This window comes from Vicia villosa, unplaced genomic scaffold (genome assembly GCF_029867415.1).
Source record: "Vicia villosa cultivar HV-30 ecotype Madison, WI unplaced genomic scaffold, Vvil1.0 ctg.000353F_1_1, whole genome shotgun sequence".
In the NCBI taxonomy this organism is placed as follows: Eukaryota; Viridiplantae; Streptophyta; class Magnoliopsida; order Fabales; family Fabaceae; genus Vicia; species Vicia villosa.
The window spans coordinates 836,686-846,017 of record NW_026705160.1 but is presented as its reverse complement, the minus strand read 5'-3'; positions in this window follow the sequence as shown (position 1 = coordinate 846,017).

Below are 9,332 nucleotides of genomic sequence, written 5' to 3'. Positions count from 1 at the left end.
AACATTCACTACCTTTTCTCTTTGTGTATGTTAATAGTTAAATGTGTTTCATGTTTGTATATATGTGTTTGTTCATGTACATATTTGTATATTTGTGTTTTCCTTTATGTTCGTTTAATCATTGTATATATTTGTACCCGTAACGTTTGTTGAGTGGTTGGTTAGGACACTTTCTTTAGGCTTGTACGGTGAGACGTCACCATGACATGATGAAAGGAAGCTACTTTCCAAACAACGAAACAATAAAGGCGTCGAGCTAACGACGTAAAACAAGCGCTTGTTGGGAGGCACCCCAACGGTTGTAAATGTTGTTTATATTTTTGTTTAAGAGGAATTTAGGTGAAGTGGTGTGTGATTGGAACAGCTGGTGCAATTCTGATTTTTCTGAGTTCTGATGTGCCCGCTAAGCAAGCATAGCAGAATTTTGTTTTTCTGCTCTATACCAGTGGGGTTCCCATTCCACCTGGTTCACTCATTTTTCACACTTTCACCAAGGCTATTAGTAGTAGATAATAGTTTTATTTTTCTAATTTTTTTATTGGTTGTTTTTTCTCGAATTTTGTCGATAATTCGAAGACTTTTGAGGTGATTCTCCAAAGCTTGAGTGTTTCAACTTGCAGATGTATGGTAGGATATTATTTTTGAAGTTGTATCACTCAAGGTAATTATTTATCGCTTTCTATAGCATAACATGTTTAGGAAACTTTTCATTTGTACAATTACCATGCCATTCATTCTTTTTGCATTACTTGCTTATTGATTGAATCACTTTAGTTCCCAAACCATAAATGTAAGGAAGCTTTCCATTATTCATATATGCTGGAGGCCACAATCTTTGTTTTAACTGGATTTTATTATGCTTAATCTTTTGTTTATGTTGATTTTATGAAAGCATGAAAAGGATCAAGGCATTTTGTTTCATTTTGAGCACAACCACCATAACCAAATAGTCAATTCACCTTGTGAGTGTGTGATCATTTGTTAACCCTTTTGAGCCTTTTTGTCAATGTCCATGTTGTTTTTGCTAAATGCTTATCTTTGAGTGTTTAGTTGTCATTTTTGCATGGATGATTGATTCTTTGTTTTCTTGAACCCTCAACCATGATTTTTGGTATGAATTTTTACCTTGCCTTAAAAAGTAGGGAGTATTCACATAATGATGTGGTTGAATTCAAGTTGGGGAGAGAAATGGTTGTGTACTTATTTGGTAGTTGCTATGAAATTGAAAAGAAAAGAAAAAAAATGTGAAAAGAAAAGAAAAGAAAAAGAAAGAAAAAAATGAAAAAGTTTTGAAAAACAAAAAGAAAAGAGAAGCTAATAATTGTGCTAATAAGTATTGTGATTGGTTTGAGAAACTTGTGTTTAAGGAAGAGGTTTAATCGAGATTTTGTTGTTTGAATCTTTGGTGGATTGATCACTCCGTTAGGTTTAGGCAAGTTTTTGTTTCGATTAGCCTTAGGACTTATCCCTTGTTTATTAACCAAGCCACATTACAACCTTGAAAAGCCCTTGTGATTCTTGCTTTTATATCTTCAATGTGATTTTTGGATGAATGCATAATTTAATCTTTTGTTTGCAAGATTGTTGGATGAGTGTTAAAAGTCCTCCACCTTTGTGTGTTCTTCATCCATTGATGAAATTTTGCTAGGTGTGATTCATGATGTGAGCATGTATTGTGTTAGAATGTTTGATATGCTTTTTGTGCTTAGGATTCGTTTCGTTTACATGTTGTCGTTGTAGTATAGTGGTAAGTATTTACTTTGTCTATACATTTTTGTGTGAGCCATACATTTGTTTTTGGTTTTCAAAACTTGTTGATTTACAATTCTTTGGTTTATTACTTTTGATTCTTTGATTTATTTGACATTGTTTGAGGACAAACAAAGTTTCAAGTTGGGGAGAGTTTGATAAGTGCCAAAATGTCGATGTTTTGAGTATGTAAATAGTGGCACTTATCGATACTTTTGTTAATACCGTTTGAATAATTCCCCGTTTTGTGTATAAATACGTATACTTTGTGAATAATTGTATTTTCATATACTTTTATACCATTTGATAGTTTTTCCTTTGTTTTTATAGGTATTCATGCTTATTGGAGCCTTGAGGAATAAAGTGTCAAAGGCACGGCTTCGATTTCGCAGTTTTGGTGAAAGCCCGCTTAGCCACCATCAAGCGGACTTCCATAGGCTCAAAATAAGGATGACCAAAATCATCATTTTGGGTTCCATTCATTCATTATTGGATAGAGCATTGAATAATCTTTCCAACGCTTCGAACCGGGCGCAATTCGGAGTTACGGTTCTCGAGTTATGGCGAAAACAAAATCTGGTTTTTAGCAGACTCCGCTAAGCGGACTCTGTTCCGCTCAGCGGACCTGCGGATTTTCAGACTTGTTAAAAAGGGGGAAAATCACATTTTTAGGTTATGGGTTGGGTATTTTTGAGTCCCAACACCATCAACTTCATTCTTAGATCAAAATTAGCTTAGAAAACAACTTCGGAGGTTGCATAAGGATGATCGGGGGTGGATTGAGCGTCGAACGGAGCTGACAAACCGGAAGATCTTAGATTCATTTCTCTTATTCTTTGTGTATTTCTCTTTGGTTAGTTTTGTTTGTATATTTACTTGAATCTTATGTATATTTACCAATTATAATGTTATATTTAACTTGCTTTACAAATCTGTGTTGATGTTATCCTGGATTTTTGCTCTATGCTGGGGATTTGGGGTGCTTTAGAGATAAACTTCTTGAATCCTTATCTAGGAAGATAATCTGTTGGTTTTGAACTCTAGAGATAGATTTAGAGCTAGCATTCACCGTTTGTATCTGTACGTAATGCTTTCGTGTTTGAGCGGCGCGCGAGAGATCGCCGACGCGAGAATACGGATGTTCTCGCGACTTCGCATTAGAGATAACCTTAGTTGTGAGATGATCTCGTTTGTGCTCCAGAGATGGACGCTTATGTGAGAGATACGTGATGACATAGACGAGTATCGTAGGTTTAATATAATGGGTTGGTAAGTGTATGTTTGTGAAGAGTGAATATATTTACATTCCTGATAAGTTCTTTCTCTTCTAAGAATGTGTTTGTTATTCTTTCCTGTCTATATCTTTGTTTACTTTTTGCTCATTCAAACCCAAGCTCGAAACCGTAGAAACTGTTGAATGGCATCTCTCCATCTCTGTGGACGATAATTCCTGGATCAATATTTCCAAATCTTCTTTGTTGCTTGCCCTATACTGCATTCAACAATACCGATACCATTAACTTTAGCGAAGCAACAGTTACTTATACTGCGTTCATTCAACAATATCATGACGAGAATAATGAGGTAGTCTCGGACGAAGAGCATATTGCTTTCTTAGCATTATGGCTCTCGAGGTGCGTTTTCTGTTCTAGGTCCATACAGGTAGCAAAGAGGTATCTTTGTATGGCCAATCAACTACACGCTGGGACACAACTAAACCTGAGCCAGTTAATTCTAGGGTTTCTCTATGAGAATCTAGGTGAAGCAACATACCTTGTTAAGAATTATACAACAGGATCCCTGCTTTTTGCCGGTCCCTTCTGGCTGCTGCAACTGTGGCTCAATGCTACTTTCGAGGCTCAACTCCCATTTCGAGGTGTTGTGAACGAAGAAGATCCAAACATCAAAAATCGAGCTGTAGAAGGAACCAGGTTGGCTTTGCTAACTCCTAAAGAAGAAACTGGGAAGCTTCGCGAACATTTTTTAGCATATGTCATGATGTTTGCTCAGTGTTATCAATTTAGCCCTTCAATGGCTCCATTCGTACAAAGGACAGTGGGTCCTGAATGGTTCACTCGAAGGTTTCCAGCAATGTCCCCAGATCAACAAATTGAATCCATGATTATTTGGGAAGATTTTTTACCCCAAGGCTATTCTATCACCGTCTTCGACCCTCCAAAGGCCAATGTGTTCTTCTCTGCTACCAACCAAATCTGGTATCGAGACAATTTGGATTGGTTCAAATAAAACCCAAATGCCTGTATGAGAAAAGGAACCATATGTGTCTACATACTTTGTATCTAGCTGAAGATGAGTGTGAATCAAAAATTGCCATGATACACTGGTGTTAGCAATCTCTCTCCTGTTCCTTTCGAACCTGCCTTTTATACTGCTCCAGATTTCCATCAATGGTGGACAGATTACTACACCACACAAATCTTTGATGCTGAGAGCCTTACTCGAGAACTAACCGAAGCTTTTGCTGATGTGCAGGAAAACTTTCACAAAGGTACTTCGACCCATATTAAAGAAATCCAAGCCTTTCAAAAATTCTTTGAGACTATCTACAGGCCTGATGATCTTAGTCGGACCGTTCGTGAAGCTGCGGTCATTTTACGCGAAAAGTTTTCTGCTAAACTGGATAAGTTGAAACTGCCCCCGTCTGTTCGACCAGCACTGCGTTATGAAGTGGCTTTCAAACTTAATCCTCCAAAATTCCCTCCACTGCCAAGTGCTGATTTTGGTGTGGCTTTAAGCCCTCCCTTCCCAGACTGGTTTGTGTGTGGGAACGCTTTTAAAATTCTTCAGGAAAGCACTAAAAAACGCGCTGAACGAGTGGTCCCGACTAAGCATACCCTGGATACTTTCAAAGGACATCTTCATATAGATCTTGAACATGTTCGTGTCTTGACTCCAATACCTGAAGGTTTGGGTTTAGACAACTTTCGACTAACTTTTCTTTTTTTTCGCTGAAATACTGATTCCAGTTTCAACTACAGCCGTTGCTCGAAAGAGAAAAATCAAAGAAGCCGTTGTACAAAAGGATTCTGGAGTTTCGAAGAGCAACAAGACAAGTAGGAGTGATTCTACCACGACCGGCAAGAAACCCACGGTACATACGCATTTTATATTCCAACTTGTATATTTTTGTGGATAGTACTTACTTTGCTCAATTTATATTCTTTAGACTTCGAAACCTCCGGTACATTCGAAGCGAAAAGCTTCTCAAACAGTTGTTTCAGACGATGAAGACAAATCTCCTCCTCGCACTAGGCAAGGACACAAGAAAAGACAGAAGACTGTCACTCCTTCAAAAGGGGTCTGGATCTTCGAAAATTACATCACCGGCTGATAAGGTATCTTCCGAAGAATCACCTTTAAAAGGTGGTAGTAACGTTCTTGTTATAGAGAGCCACAACTCGAGTCCAGATAACATTCCAACCAAGGTATTTGGATTTCACAACATAATCATCTCTATAAATTTTAACTTAAACAATTATGTTAACATTTTACCTTATGATTGTAGGATGATGTTGGCACAATCACTTCTGATCTCAAAGCCTTCAACCTCACCATCGACCTTGATAATCTCCAAGGTAAGTGCATGTTCTTTCTTATGACAAACAGATTTCTTGCAACCTTCCCATCATAATGTGTTCTAATTACTTAATGCAGACAAATCTCACGTGCTTTCGTCAGTTGTCGAAGACGCTCAGCCCCTTGCGACCATTATTCCTACTATGCCAGTTGAAGAAAGCCATTCAACTAATGATTCTCCTCCTACCCACAAAAACGAAAATATGGGAGCAGATCATCAATGTTCAGGTAATAACAATGCAGCTGGACACCCAACTGGCAGTGAGGATACTGTATCCGAACAAGATGCTATGGAGGAAACTTCCAAACTAGCCACAGCTGGTCCTCACGAAACTTCACCCTTTGGGACCATAGTTTCTCCTGAAACTACTTCGACGCCTGCCCCAACAAAGCCTACCCCTTCAGAATTGGAGAAACTTAAACAAACTGACCCCCTCAACTTCCTCAAGGCCATGATGAATATTGATAGCATTTCGCCTCTTGGGCTCGAAGCTTCTTCAACTGTTCAAGCGGAGTCTGGTGACAAAGATGATATTCCTAGTCTTCTTCATCAGATAAAGGAAAAGTTCTTTGAAACCAACCTTGTTGAAGTTCTAAGTAAGGACCCTACCAAATGTCATAGCTTAAACCAACTTTTGAAGAAGGTGGATCTATTTCTGGTTGCCAAAGAAGTCTCAGAGGTGATTGTTTTGCTGGGTTCTCTGATCGAACAGCTTCAGTCAAACATTCTTCGAAAATGAAATGTTGATGAACAACTTAAAATAAAGGTGGCTTCTCATAGTTCTTCTTGGAAAGCTGCTACTGATGCGACGAAGAAGGCCGACGCTCTCAAGCTTAAACGCTCAGAGAAACAAAAAGAGTATGAAGAATGTGAGCAGAATATCAAATCCTGGAAGCAGGAAATTACTAAACTCGAAGAGAAGATAAAAGAAGCTGAATCTCGTCAGGCAACAATTCAACAAATCAATGAGCAGGAAATGACTGAAGTTGCAAATTTAGGAATCCAGCATTTCGAAGCTGCGCAGAAACTAATGCCCGAAATCGAAGAATTGAAGAAACAACGGGCTTTGATTGAACTTCGCATGTCTTCATGGGAGGTTCAGTATTCGAAGATAAAGGACAATCTTCCTAGGGATTTCAATTAGTCGTTTCGAACCTTGTACTTCCTTTTGTAATGCGCACTTATTTTGTTTTGTAATCGAATTCCTCCAAGAATATATATATATATATATATATATATATATATATATAAATATATATATATGTGCAACTTTTGTCTTTCAATCTCCCCACATATTTTATTTTGCAATTGTCGTAAGTAATGTCCTAGCACTTCTCCAAACTTGCAAAAATATATTTTTTGTATTGTCACAGTAATTTTAATAAATGTAAGCACGTGACCTGACTATCCTTCGCAAACCTTTTAGCCTAGACTTGACGTCTCTACTCCCTTAGCCGTAACCATCATTAAGTGATGACGTCACTTTCTTCAAAACGTCTCTTTGAGACGTGCGTGCACCAGTTATTCATGATTACATCTCAACTTCCAAGGGCGGGAAACGGCGGGAGCCATAACTTCTCTTTGGAATACCAAACGCAGTCTAATCAATCATTAAAATTGAATCGTTCCTTTATTGCCCCAGGTCTATATAAAGGATTAGCATTATACTTCTTTCTTCACGCTTGCTTCAAAACTCTTGTCCAAAACTTCGTTTCTCTTCTTGCATTCTCTCAAACACAGAGTCAGAAAAACCCTTTTCAAACTTTTCTTCTCCACATGGCACTACCCCTTACTTACAATAACATTAGGGCTTGGATAAAAAAGGAGTTCAAACTCTCTGAAGAAGAACTTGAGGAAAATTTCATAAGCATCAGTGCCCTTTTTGGTAACCAAGAACTTGATTTCTACTATGAAATCCTAGAGGGACCTGTTTATCCCAACATGTTAGCAGACTTTTGGATGTTTGCGTCTCTACGCATAGATCCGGAAGGCAGAACCACTATAGTCTCTGAGGTTCAAAGTGCCCATATTATAATCACTCCCTCCACCATCTCTAACCTGATGAGATGCAATAACTCTGGTGAGACTTTTGATGACAATAGCTTCAACATGACTACTCATCTTCTGTTGAGGACTTTTATGGATAACGATCCTTTCAGCGCCAAGGTCATTAGGGTTTGGCATCAACTTCTCGTAGGCAACTTTCATCCATGAAACCATGATCAAAACAGCATCATGGTGGAGGATTTGGAATTTATCCTCTGTGCCCTCCGTGGGAAGAAAATCAACTTCCCTTTAATGATTTTCAAAGGGCTTGTTGAAGCAGTTTCTATGGCTGCTGCTCGTCAAGGGGTCGTAACGTGTCTTCCATATGGAAGGCTCTTATCTTACATATTCCTCAAAAAGGGAATAGTAAGGAGGATGCGTAACTCTGGATCCATGGACATGTTCGAGGCAGAAAGCTTGCCCATGTTGCCCCTAGAGGGTTTAGATCAAAGGATCAACTAGGAGGTGGTTTGTTTTAGGTTTTTATGTTTTAGATTTTGTGACCTTCAATGTTTTGGGAACCATCTTTCCTATAATGAATGTACTCCTTTGATATTAATGGAAAATATTTTGAAGTTTCTTTGTCTTTTTACTTTATTTGCCATACATGTTTGTTTGAACACAACGCCATTTTGGTGTTAGTTCAACCATTTTGGCTTACGTAGTATACCTCAATATCTATGTTTTGCAATCTTTACTTCGTGCATGATTGGTTTGTGCCTTTTCAAATACTCCCCGTTTACTCTTAGGATCCTGCGATCTTCTGCTAACGCTTCTATCTCGTAAGCGTTATTCGAGAATACTTTCAAGATTCGAAAGGGTCCCTCCCAGTGTGGGGACCATTTACCAAGTGTTTGATTCTTTCGATCTATAGGTAAAATAACTTTCCAAACTAAGTCATTATTGATAAACGTTTTACCTTTCACATTTTTGTTGTATGCTCTGGACACTCTTTCTTTTTGTCTTTTTATCATCTCCAATGCTCGAAGTCTGTCTTCGTCCAAGTCTATTAATTCGTTCATCATCAACTCCCAATACATGTTAGGAGGAATTTCTGCATGTCTTTGTATCCGAACTGACTGCAAATATATCTCAACTGGGAGTACTGCGTCATGTCCAAATGTCAGATGGAAAGGCGTAGTGTTTGTAGCTTCTTTTGGAGATGTTCGACAAGCCCAGAGCGCTTGGTCCAAGGTTTTGTGCCAACTCTTAGGATTTTTTCCTACATGTTTCTTTTTGAGACCGATTATTATCTTATTCGCTGCTTCGACTTGTCCATTTGCCTGAGCATAGTAAGGTGTAGAAGTAAGCAACTTGAAACCCATTTCTTTGGCGAAGTCTTGCATCTTTCGCCCAGTGAACACTGATCCTTGATCTGTGGTTATACTTTCTGGGATTCCAAATCTGTATATGATGTGTTTCTGAATAAACTCAATCACAGCCTCTTGGTCCACATTCGCCAGCGGTATCGCTTCGACCCATTTTGTGAAATAGTCTATTCCTACTAGTATGTATGTTTGACCCTTAGAGGATTTAGGGTGAATTTCTCCAATCAGATCTAGTGCCCAGCCTCTGAAAGGCCATGGTTTTATTATTGAACTTAACTCATTCGCTGGAGCGTGTTGAATACCTGCATGCTCTTGGCATTCTTGACACCCTTTTGCGAATTCTATGCAGTCTTTTAACATAGAAGGCCAATACATTCCATATCGAAACAGAAGCCATTTCATTTTGTGCCCCGCTTGATGTGTACCACATGCTCCACTGTGTACATTTGAGAGAGCCAAATATGCTTCTGCTTCACCCAGACATTTCAACAAGACTCCTTCAGGAGTTTTCTTGAATAATTCGTTCCCCATCAGGAAATATGATAAAGCTCAATACTTCACCTTTCTATCCGTGTCTGTCAAAGGATCTTTTAGATAGTTCACAATTGGAC